Source organism: Arachis hypogaea, chromosome 1 (assembly GCF_003086295.3).
Source record: "Arachis hypogaea cultivar Tifrunner chromosome 1, arahy.Tifrunner.gnm2.J5K5, whole genome shotgun sequence".
In the NCBI taxonomy this organism is placed as follows: Eukaryota; Viridiplantae; Streptophyta; class Magnoliopsida; order Fabales; family Fabaceae; genus Arachis; species Arachis hypogaea.
Window position 1 is genome coordinate 49,847,340 of NC_092036.1, and position 13,407 is coordinate 49,860,746.

Below are 13,407 nucleotides of genomic sequence, written 5' to 3' on the forward strand. Positions count from 1 at the left end.
TAATAATAATTGTATTGAAACTTGAGGTACAGCAGAGCTCCACACCCTTAATCTATGGTGTGCAGAAACTCCACTGTTGAAAATACATAAGTAAAAGGTTCAGGCATGGCTGAATGGCCAGCCCCCTGAATGATCAAGAGACCGAATGATCAAAGACTACAAAGTCAAAAGATTAAACTGTCAAAAGATGTCTAATACAATAGTAACTTATCCTATTTATACTAGACTAGCTACTAGGGTTTACATGAGTAAGTAATTGATGCATAAATCCACTTCCAGGGCCCACTTGGTGTATGTTTGGGCTGAGCTTGATCTATCCACGAGCTGAGGCGTTTATTGGAGTTGAACTCCGAGTTATAACGTGTTTTGGGCGTTCAACTCCGGATCATGACGTGTTTCTGGCGTTTAACTCCAGACAGCAGCATGTACTTGGCGTTCAACGCCAAGTTACATCATCAATTTCCGAATAAAGTATGGACTATTATATATTGCTGGAAAGCTCTAGACGTCTACTTTCCAACGACGTTGAGAACGCGCCATTTGGAGTTTTTTAGCTCCAGAAAAGCCATTTCTAGTGCAGGGAGGTCAGATTCCAACAGCATTAGCAGTCCTTTTGTTAGCCTTTTTCAGAGTTTTGTTCAAGTCCCTCAATTTCAGCCAGAAATTACCTGAAATCACAGAAAAACACACAAACTCATAGTAAAGTCCAGAAATGTGAATTTAACATAAAAACTAATGAAAACATCCCTAAAAGTAGCTTGAACTTACTAAAAACTACCTAAAAACAATGCCAAAAAGCGTATAAATTATCCGCTCATCACAACACCAAACTTAAATTGTTGCTTGTCCCCAAGCAACTGAAAATCAATTAGGATAAAAAGAAGAGAATATACTATAAATATCAAAATATCAATGAATATTAATTCTAATTAGATGAGCGGGACTTGTAGCTTTTTGCTTCTGAACAGTTTTGGCATCTCACTTTTTCCTTTGAAGTTTAGAATGATTGGCTTCTCTAGGAACTTAGAATTTTGGATAGTGTTGTTGATTCTCCTAGTTAAGCATGTTGATTCTTGAACACAGCTACTTATGAGTCTTGGCCGTGGCCCTAAGCACTTTGTTTTCCAGTATTACCACCGGATACATAAATGCCACAGACACATGACTGGGTGGACCTTTTCAGATTGTGACTCAGCTTTGCTAGAGTCCCCAGTTAGAGGTGTCCAGAGCTCTTAAGCACACTCTTTTTTCTTTGGATCACGACTTTAACCATTCAGTCTCAAGCTTTTCACTTGGACCTTCATGACACAAGCACATGGCTAGGGATAGCTTGATTTAGCCGCTTAGGCCTGGATTTTATTTCCTTGGGCCCTCCTATCCATTGATGCTCAAAGCCTTGGATCCTTTTTACCCTTGCCTTTTGGTTTTAAGGGCTATTGGCTTTTTCTGCTTGCTTTTTCTTTTTCTTTCTATTTTTTTTCGCCATTTTTTTCACTGCTTTTTCTTGCTTCAAGAATCAATTTCATGATTTTTCAGATCATCAATAACATTTCTCTTTGTTCATCATTCTTTCAAGAGCCAACAATTTTAACATTCATAAACAACAAGATCAAAAATATGCACTGTTCAAGCATTCATTCAGAAAACAAAAAGTATTGTCACCACATCAATATAATTAAACTAAATTCAAGGATGAATTCGAAATTCATGTACTTCTTGTTCTTTTGAATTAAAACATTTTTCATTTAAGAGAGGTGAAGGATTAATGGAATTTATTCATAGCTTTAAGACATGGTTACTACATACTAATGATCATGAAGTAGAGACACAAAACATAAACACAACATAAAAACCGAAAACAGAAAGAAATAAAGAACAAGGAATGAATCCACCTTTAGTGGCGTCTTCTTCTTGAAGGACCAACAATGTCCTTAAGTTCTTCTATATCCCTTCCTTGCCTTTGTTGCTCCTCCCTCATTGCTCTTTGGTCTTCTCTTATTTCATGGAGAATGATGGAGTGCTCATGATGTTCCACCCTTAATTGTTCAACATTGTGGCTCAAATCTTCTAAGGAAGTGTTGAGTTGTTCCCAATAGTTGTTGGGAGGAAAGTGCATCCCTTGAGGCATCTCAGGGATTTCTTGATGATGAGCTTCCTCATGCATCTCTTGAGAACCGTGAGGGGTCTCTCTTGCTTGCTCCATCCTCTTCTTGGTGATGGGCTTATCCTCTTCAATGGAGATGTCTGCTTCTATGATAACTCCAGTTGAGTAACATAGATGGCAAATAAGGTGAGGAAAAGCTAGCCTTGCCATGGTGGAGGGCTTGTCGGCTATTTTGTAGATTTCATTGGAGATGACCTCATGAACTTCTACTTCCTCTCCAATCATGATCCTATGAATCATGATGGCCCGATCCATAGTAACTTCAGATCGGTTGCTAGTAGGAATGATGGAGCGTTGAATGAACTCCAACCATCCTCTAGCCACAGGCTTGAGGTCCAGTCTTCTTAGTTGAACTGGCTTGCCTTTGGAGTCTCTCTTCCATTGAGCTCCTTCCACACATATGTCCATTAGGACTTGGTCTAACCTTTGATTAAAGTTGACCCTTCTAGTGTAGGGGCGTTCATCTCCTTGCATCATAGGCAAGTGAAACGCCAACCTCACATTTTCCGGACTAAAATCTAAGTATTTCCCCGAAACCATTGTGAGATAATTCTTTGGATTCGGGTTCATACTTTGATCATGGTTCCTAGTGATCCATGCATTGGCATAGAACTCTTAAACCATTAAGATTCCAACTTGTTGCATGGGGTTGGTTAAGTCTTCCCAACCTCTTCTTCGGATCTCATGTCGGATCTCCGGATACTCATTTTTCTTGAGCTTGAAAGGGACCTCAGGGATCACCTTCTTCTTTGCCACAACATCATAGAAGTGGTCTTGATGGCTCTTGGAGATGAATCTTTCCATCTTCCATGACTCGGAGGTGGAAGCTTTTGTCTTCCCTTTTCCTTTTCTAGAGGATTCTCCGGCCTTAGGTGCCATTGATGGTAATGGAAAAACAAAAAGCTTATGCTTTTACCACACCAAACTTAAAAGATTGCTCGCCCTCGAGCAATAGAAGAAAGAAGATAAGAAGAAGAAGAAGAAGAGAATATGGTATAGAGGGAGAGATGTAGGTTCGGCCAAGGTGAAGGAGAGGGGGTTGTGTTGTGTGAAAATGAAGTAGAATGGAAGGGTATATATAGGGAGAGGGGGGAGTGAATGTTTGGCCATTTAGGGTGGGAGTGGGTGGGAAAATGGTTTTGAATTTTTGAAGGTAGGTGGGGTTTTTGGGGAAGAGTGGATGGATGTAAGTGGTGAAGGGGGTGATTGGGAAGAGGAATTGAGGTGATTGGTGAGGAGTGTTGGGAAGTGTGACATGGGGAAATCACAAAATAGGATTAAGAGGTAAGGTGGGAATATGTTTAGGTGGGGATCCTGTGGGGTCCATAGATCCTGAGGTGATCCTGTGGGGTCCACAGATCCTGAGGTGTCAAAGAATTCCATCCCTGCACCAAATAGGCATGTAAAATGCCTTTGCACACCATTCTGGCGTTTAAACGCCGTGTGGTGCACATTCTGGGCGTTCAACGCCCATGTAAAGCATGTTTCTGGCGTTGAACGCCAGTTTCATGCTTGTTACTAGCGTTCAGCGCCAGCTTTTCTTCTCTAGGCACATTCCTGGCGTTCAGCGCCAGAATGTTGCTTGTTTCTGGCGTTCAGCGCCAGAATGATGCTTTGTTCTGGCGTTGAACGCCGGCCAGATGCATTTTACTGGCGTTGAACGCCAGCCTGTGCTTCCTCCAGGGTGTGATTTTTCTTCTGCTGTTTTTGATTCTATTGTTTAATTTTTATATTTTTTTTGTGACTCCACATGATCATGTACCTAGTAAAACACAAAATAACAATAAAATAAAAATAAAAATTAGATAAATAAAATTGGGTTGCCTCCCAACAAGCGCTTCTTTAATGTCAATAGCTTGACAGTGGCTCTCATGGAGCCACAAAGGTGATCAGGCCAATGTTGTATAGTCCCAACACCAAACTTAGAGTTTGGATATGGGGTCTTAACACCAAACTTAGAGTTTGGTTGGGGCCTCCCAACACCAAACTTAGAGTTTGACTGTGGGGGCTCTTCTTGACTCTGAACTGAGAGAAGCTCTTCATGCTTACTCTCTTTTGTCACAGAGGGATGGCCATGTGCCTTAAACACAAGGTAGTCCCCATTCAATTGAAGGACTAATTCACCTCTGTTAACATCTATCACAGCTCCTGCTGTGGCTAGGAAAGGTCTTCCAAGGATGATGCATTCATCCTCTTCCTTCCTAGTGTTTAGGATTATGAAATCAGCAGGGATGTAAAGGCCTTCAACCTTTACTAACTCGTCCTCTACTATTCCATAAGCTTGTCTCAATGACTTGTCTGCCAATTGTAATGAGAACAAGGCAGGTTGTACCTCAATGATCCCCAGCTTCTCCATTACAGAGAGTGGCATAAGATTTATCCCTGACCCCAGGTCACACAGAGCCTTTTCAAAGGTCATGGTGCCTATAGTACAAGGTATTAAGAACTTGCCAGGATCTTGTTTCTTTTGAGGTAGAGTTTCCTGAATCCAGGTATCTAGTTCATTAATGAGCAAGTGAGGTTCACTTTCCCAAGTCTCATTACCAAACAACTTGGCATTCAGCTTCATGATAGCTCCTAAATATTGAGCAACTTGCTCTCCAGTCACATCTTCATCCTCTTCAGAGGAAGAATAGTCTTCAGAGCTTATGAATGGCAGAAGGAGATTTAATGGAATCTCTATGGTCTCTATATGAGCCTCAGATTCCCTTGGATCCTTAATAGGAAATTCCTTCTTGCTTGAGGGACGTCCCAGGAGGTCTTCCTCACTAGGATTTTCGTCCTCCTCCTCCCTTGTGCATTCGGCCACTTTGATCACATCAATGGCCTTGCACTCTCCTTTTGGATTCTCTTCTGTATTGCTTGGGAGAATACTGGGAGGAGTTTCAATGACTTTCTTACTCAGCTGGCCCACTTGTGCCTCCAGATTTCTGATGGAGGATCTTGTTTCACTCATGAAACTGAAAGTGGCCTTTGACAGATCAGAGACTAGATTGGCTAAATTAGAAGTGTTTTGTTCAGAATTCTCTGTCTGTTGCTGAGAAGATGATGGATATGGCTCGCTATTGCTCAGCCTATTGCGTCCACCATTGTTAAAGCCTTGTTGAGGCTTTTGTTGATCCTTCCATGAGAAATTTGGATGATTTCTCCATGATGGATTATAGGTGTTTCCATAAGGTTCACCCATGTAATTAACCTCTGCCATGGCAGGGTTCTCAGAATCATAGGCTTCTTCAGAAGCTGCCTCTTTAGTACTATTGGATGCATGTTGCCATCCATTCAGACTTTGAGAGATCATGTTGACCTGTTGAGTCAACACTTTGTTCTGAGCCAATATGGCATTCAGAGCATCAATTTTAAGAACTCCTTTCTTCTGAGGTATCCCATTATTCACGGAATTCCTCTCAGAAGTGTACATGAATTGGTTGTTTGCAACCATGTCAATGAGTTCTTGAGCTTCTGCAGGTGTTTTCTTTAGGTGAATTGATCCACCTGCAGAATGGTCCAATGACATTTTCGAAAATTCAGATAGACCATAATAGAATATATCTAATATGGTCCATTCTGAAAACATGTCAGATGGACATCTTTTGGTCAGCTGCTTGTATCTTTCCCAAGCTTCATAGAGGGATTCACCATCTTTTTGTTTAAAGGTTTGAACATCCACTCTCAGCTTGCTCAGCTTTTGAGGAGGAAAGAATTTATCCAAGAAGGCAGTGACTAGCTTATCCCAGGAGTCCAGACTATCCTTGGGTTGTGAATCCAACCATATTCTAGCTCTGTCTCTTACAGCAAAAGGGAAAAGCATGAGTCTGTAGACTTCAGGATCAACTCCATTCGTCTTTACAGTCTCACAGATCTGCAAGAACTCAGTTAAAAACTGGTAAGGATCTTCAGATGGAAGTCCATAAAACTTGCAGTTTTGTTGCATTAAGGCAACTAGCTGAGGTTTCAGCTCAAAGTTGTTGGCTCCAATGGCAGGAATGGAGATGCTTCTTCCATCAAACTTGGACGTTGGCTTTGTGAAGTCACCAAGCATTCTCCTTGCATTATTATTATTTTCGGCTGCCATCTCCTTCTCTTGTTCGAAATTTTCTGAAAGGTTACTTCTGGATTGTTGTAATTTAGCTTCTCTTAATTTTTTCTCAGAGTCCTTTCAGGTTCTGGATCAATTTCAACAAGGGTGCCTTTATCCTTGTTCCTGCTCATATGAAAGAGAAGAAAACAAGAAAAGAAAGAGGAATCCTCTATGTCACAGTATAGAGATTCCTTTATGTTAGTAGAAAAAAAGAAAGGGGAGAGAGAATTTCAAAAATAATTTTGAAAAAAGAGGTTAGTATTTTCGAAAATTAGAGATAAGATAAGATTAAAATTAAAATTTAAAACAAAAAAGAATTTTTGAAAAAGAGATGAGATATTTCGAAAATTAGAGAGGGAAGAGTAGTTAGTTGGTTTTTGAAAAAGATAGGAAACAAACAAAAAGTTAGTTAGTTGATTGAAAAAGATATTAAAATCAAATTTGAAAAAGATAAGAAGATAAGAAGTTAGATAAGATATTTTGAAATCAAATTTTGAAAAAGATAAAATTTTTGAAAAAGATAAGATAAAAGATAAAAAGATTTAATTTTTAAAATGACTTAACTAACAAGAAACTACAAGATAAGATTCTAGAACTTAAAGATTGAACCTTTCTTAACAAGAAAGTAACAAACTTCAAATTTTTGAACCAATCACATTAATTGTTAGCTAATTTTCGAAAATTAGATGTAAAGATAAAAAAAGAGGTTTTAAAAATATTTTGAAAAAGATTTTTGAAGTTTTCGAAAAATAGAAAAAAAAAATGCAGAAGATATAATTTTTGAAAAAAATTTTGAAAAGATAAGATTTTTAAAATTGAAAATTTGACTTGACTTGTAAGAAACAACTAATTTTGAAAATTTTTGACTAAGTCAACTCAAATTTTCGAAAATTATGAGAAAAATAAGGAAAAGATATTTTTTTGATTTTTGAAATTTTTAAGATGAGAGACAAAAACACAATCATGACCCAAAACATGAAAATTTTGGATCAAAACACTTAATGCATGCAAGAACACTATGAATGTCAAGATGAACACCAAGAACACTTTGAAGATCATGATGAACATCAAGAACATATTTTTGAAAATTTTTGATGCAAAGAAAACATGCAGGACACCAAACTTAGAAATTTGTAATGCATGGACTCTAATAAACAAAAAAATGCATATGAAAAACAACAAACAACACAAAACAAGAAATCATCAAGATCAAACAAGAAGACTTACCAAGAACAACTTGAAGATCATGAAGAACACTATGAATGCATGGAATTTCGAAAAATGCAAGAAAAATTTTTAAAGCATGCAGTTGACACCAAACTTAAAAATTGACTCAAGACTCAAACAAGAAACACCAAATATTTTTTATTTTTATGATTTTAAAAATTTCTTTTTTGTATTTTATTTTAATTTTTTTGAAAAACATGGTTAGAAAAACGAAAAAGAAAAGAAAAATTTTGAAAAAGATTTTTGAAAAGAAAATTACCTAATATGAGCAACAAGATGAACCGTCAGTTGTCCATACTCGAACAATCCCCGGCAACGGCGCCAAAAACTTGGTGGACGAAATTGTGATCAACAATAATTCCAGGCACTGTTAGAGAAGCTTTTTTCTTTCCACAATTCCGTTCAACTTAACCAGCAAGTGTACTGGGTCATCCAAGTAATACCTTACGTGAGTAAGGGTCGATCCCACAGAGATTGTTGGTATGAAGCAAGCTATGGTCACCTTGTAAATCTCAGTTAGGCAGATTAAATTGGTTTATGGCGAGTTCGAAAATTAATAATAAATAGAAAATAAAATAGGATAGAAATACTTATGTAAAGCAATAGTGGGAATTTCAGATAAGTGTGTGACGATGCTGTGCTCCTCTCGTATCTCTATTTTCTTATTACATTCATCCAATCCTTCCTACTCTTTTCCATGGCAAGCTGTATGTAGGGCATCACCGTTGTCAATGGCTATATCCCATCCTCTCAGTGAAAACGTTCATATGCTCTGTCACAGCACGGCTAATCATCTGTCGGTTCTCAATCAGGTTGGAATAGAATCCCTTGATTCTTTTGCGCTTGTCATCATGCCCAGCCTTCAGGAGTTTGAAGCTCGTCACAGTCATTCAATCCCAGAATCCTACTCGGAATACCATAGACAAGGTTTAGACTTTCCGGATCCTCATGAATGCCGCCATCTATCTAGCTTATACCACGAAGATTCTGTTGGAGAATCTAAGAGATATGCGCCCGGCCTAGAGTAGAACGGAAGTGGTTGTCAGTCACGCGCGTTCATAGGTGAGAATGATGATGAGTGTCACGGATCATCGCATTCATCAAAGTTAAGTGTAACGTATATCTTGGAATAAGGATAGAAGAGAATTGAATAGAAAGTAATAATAATTGTATTGAAACTTGAGGTACAGCAGAGCTCCACACCCTTAATTTATGGTATGCAGAAACTCCACTGTTGAAAATACATAAGTAAAAGGTTCAGGCATGGCCGAATGGCCAGCCCCCTGAATGATCAAGAGACCGAATGATCAAAGACTACAAAGTCAAAAGATTAAACTGTCAAAAGATGTCTAATACAATAGTAACTTATCCTATTTATACTAGACTAGCTACTAGGGTTTACATGAGTAAGTAATTGATGCATAAATCCACTTCCGGGGCCCACTTGGTATATGTTTGGGCTGAGCTTGATCTATCCACGAGCTGAGGCGTTTATTGGAGTTGAACTCCGAGTTATAACGTGTTTTGGGCGTTCAACTCCGGATCATGACGTGTTTCTGGTGTTTAACTCCAGACAGCAGCATGTACTTGGCGTTCAACGCCAAGTTACGTCGTCAATTTCCGAATAAAGTATGGACTATTATATATTGCTGGAAAGCTCTGGATGTCTACTTTCCAACGCTGTTGAGAGCGTGCCATTAGAAGTTCTGTAGCTCCAGAAAATCCATTTCGAGTGTAGGGAGGTCAGATTCCAACAACATTAGCAGTCCTTTTGTCAGCCTTTTTCAGAGTTTTGCTCAAGTCCCTCAATTTCAGCCAGAAATTACCTGAAATCACAGAAAAACACACAAACTCATAGTAAAGTCCAGAAATGTGAATTTAACATAAAAACTAATGAAAACATCCCTAAAAGTAGCTTGAACTTACTAAAAACTACCTAAAAACAATGCCAAAAAGCGTATAAATTATCCGCTCATCAATGCTCTTACGGACTATAGAAACAATGAATTATGTAACACCCTACCACACAGAGTTTTATACTTAAGTCATAAAACAGAGGGGGCAAGGTATTACGACCTCTAAAAATAAAATTTAGTACGTATAGTAGTGCAAAAAGGTTTATAGCTAGGAGCCTTTGAAGAAAAAGAGGTAAATCAAAATCGGTAAATCGAAAAGTGCAACACTCCGATCAATAACGTAAACGAAACAGATATAGGATAAGCTAACAAGATAAGATATACAAGAGAGTGCCAAAATTACAGATATCAAGACTCAGAGCCCGGTTTGCGAAGAGAACCGGTCCGAGCATATGAGTATATATACATATATAAGGGAACTACCCAAAATAAAGCCCAAAACACAAAATACAAATCATGTTTCTCCAAAATAACCTCTAAGAGGAGTTAATACAAAATATATATATACATAGTAGAGAACATAAATATCTAAGCAAGTATATAATATCAACATAAAATCCTGAGAGCTAAGGATCTTCGCCAAAAGAGAAGCCTCTAGAATGTCTCAGCGAGGAGCCTCACGTCCTGCATATGAAAACCACAAAATTCGCAGGTTCTCAGTATGGTAACAGTACCCAAATATCTAACATGTAATGTCCTGGGAAAGCTGAAGGCAATCCTAGAACTCCAAATTATAATCAAAGCGTAGAAACATAACTAAACCATGAGAAAGGAACACAGGCGACTAACTCAAGGGACTTCGGTCTAACTAAATATCCCCTTTCCAAATCCAACAAACCTCCCAACCGCCAACAGTAACTTGATATGCAAACACAATTAGTTCATACAAGGAAATGCACAAGTAGGAAGCAAATATAACAGTTAAGCAATTAGCAAGTAAGTATGCAGACAATTAGGCATTCTAAACAAATCAGATATGATGCATATGATGCATGCCTCTCCTAGTGGCTGATGAGTCTCATCTGTTGGTTATAAATCCAACCCGACAAGTCCTGGTAGCAAACCATTGGACTGTCCCTCTGTTGTGCATCTCCAACTCGAGTTATTCATAATATAAATCATAATTTCACATCCAACACCCTCTCTGGTGTATACTTACGGGGGCGAGCTCATCCGGAACTTTCACAGTGTCTGGCCACACTTATGACATAGGGTTAGCAAAGTATCGAGTCTCAACCTGGAGCACGTGGTGGCTAGCCACTACTTTCACCCAGGAAAACTTGTATCTCAAATAGGTGGAGTATAACAATCACAATATCAATAAATCGATTCAGCATATATGCATTCATCATCAGCCATACTTTAACATTTATCTCAGCCATCCGACTTAAAATCATAATTTATTCTCAGCCATAAACCATCATCACATACAGCCATTCGGCTCATATTATACTCAGCCATTCTGCCCATACCATACACAGCACTCCACCATCGTCCTCAACAACTCATATCATCATCATCATTAACCATAACTCATCATAATATCCCCTTTCTTCATTCACAAGTTACCCCTTTCCTAGCTTCCTCTCAATCACTAGGCATTTTGTATCGATTTAAGATTTAAAGGATGAAATTGGAGATTTATAAACATGAAAGAACATCTCGGAAGGTTACAAGCTTGTTGGGAATGTAAAAGACTTGAAAACAAAAGCTTTAGAAAAGAACAGGGTCACGTGCGTACGCACAGGGGTGTGCGTGCGCACGCCCTGGAGTATTTTCAAAAAGTGTGAATGCGCACAGGGTTGTGCGTACGCACAAAAAGTAAAATCCCCATTGCTGAGTGCACGCACAAGGCGTGCTAGCGCCATCAACAAATGGCATTCCCAACGTATGCGTGCATACAAGTCTGTGCGTATGCACAGATTACAATCCTTCGTTAGTGGAGTGTGCGCACAGGGCATGCTAGCGCTCCCATCAGTAGCCCTGTCCCCGTGTGTGCATACGCACAAGGCTGTGCGTGCACATAGGTTCAAAATTCCACGGGGTGTGCGTGCGCACACAATCCAGAAATCACAAATTCTACAGAATTTGCAGAATTTAGATTTCAGGCCCAAACTTCCAACAATCATATCTCCTTCCACAAAAATCAAAATTTTACCAAATTTAAACCATTTTAAAGCTTATAAAATTATCTTTCATGTGATATAAAAATCATCAAATTCTGAAAATAATAACTTGAGATGTGATCCGTTGAAATTCATCAAAATTTCATTTTTATCAAAACTCATAAACTCCCAATCTTTAAAACATACACTTCCAAATTCATTAAAACCCAACCATTCCAACATCAAACATCTCTAACCTCTCATTCAATCATCAACCCACCAATTTCTCCACATTTGATCAAAGCTTCAAGTCAATAATTTCAATTTATAATCAACATTCCATAGCTCAACTTTCTAAGCATTTATTCAATTTCATCAATCACCATGAACATACACATCATTATCACATACCAATTCATGCTCAACAACAAGAGCCTCAATCTTACCAACACTTTAAGCATATCAGTTCCACACTACTCATATTCTTACATGCTCATCAATAATTAGCAACACTCACAACCAAACAATCATCATTCACATAATTTCAACTTAATCCACATTATCCAACAACCACCTCAACAATTCTCAATCCACTAAATTCATACATAATAACACAACTCATATCATCTATCAACTACATCAATATCTCAAAATCTTATCCTAGGGCCACTAGCCTACATTTTCACAACCACATTACATTTTAGATATAAGAAACCGAAACCATACCTTGACTAATTCCTGTTTCACCCGGAACACTCTCAATTCCAACTTTCAAGGTCTCAAAACTTCACCAACAGATTTCCAAGCTTGGTGCTCCACTCCAAAGCTTTCCAAAACCACCAATTAAGCTCCAATACAGATATACACAATGCCTAAGCCACAACATCACACCCAAACACAATAACTCAATACCCAAATGCTTTAATTTAGAATTTTCACTAGGATTTGAGATCTCTTACCTTACCCAAAGTTCAAGAAAGCAAGAACAAGCCTTCTCTTTAAGTCACTTAGATCCTATAATACAAATAAGCTCACAATTTCAACATTTTGCCCAAGAAATTCAAAATCAAGGGCTGTAAATTCGAAGAAGAAACTGTGGCTTACCTCAAGAATAATTGTTTGGGTTTTGTAGAGTTTGACGCCGCGGTCGCATGGCTATAAACGATGCGTCAATCGGAGCTCCGGATCAAAAGTTATGATTAATTAAAGCTTGGAATGAATTTGGGAAAAGGGTTTCTTGTTTCCCTTCCCTTTACCAGCGTGTGTGTGTGTTTTGGAAGAGAGAGAGAGCTGAACTCTCTTAATTAAGAGAGGCTTGGCTGGGCCTTGGGCCCAATTTGGATTCGGTTAGCTCGGTTTGGCCCGTTCGGCCCAATTTTGGGCCGATTTCTTTAAAATTGATGTCAAAATTTTTGTTTTAAAATTTTCTATCACATTAAACTATAAGAACCTCATTTCTCATTTTCTAGAATATATTTTTAATTTATGGGTTAATTAGTCATTAATTAACCGGGTTTTACAAATTAGTTTCTCAATTTAAGACGGTGTATGCGGATCCCGCTCTAACTACTGGGCTAGAAGCATTGGAGCTTTCTGCTTCCAATTTTTACACAAGGGAGATTCTTGGAGAAGTAAAAAAAGGAGATTTAAGGAGTGGTCGCATTAGATGTAATAAATGAGGAAAACATATCAACCACTGTTGTGTTAAAAGTTAAGGAGTGTGATAGAAGGCAACATATATATAACGTACTTTATGATTGCAATACTGAGCATATGGAGTGTGAATGTAGTCGATGGAGAAGTGAAGACATTCCTTGCAGCTACATGTTTTGTGCCATGAAAAGGGTAGGTTTATAGAAGTTGCCAGATAGTCTTCTTTTGAAAAGATGGTCGAAGGATGCCGAGAATTATCCAGAT

The 13,407-nt window shown here is 38.4% G+C and overlaps 1 non-coding gene across 1 annotated transcript; it reads left to right on the forward strand.

Annotated features, from left to right (window-relative positions):
* Positions 1 to 5,736: 5,736 nt before the first annotated feature.
* On the forward strand, positions 5,737 to 5,840 carry LOC112713087 (small nucleolar RNA R71). The gene has a single exon (XR_003158084.1). It is a non-coding gene; the product is annotated as a small nucleolar RNA R71 (small nucleolar RNA).
* Positions 5,841 to 13,407: the final 7,567 nt, after the last annotated feature.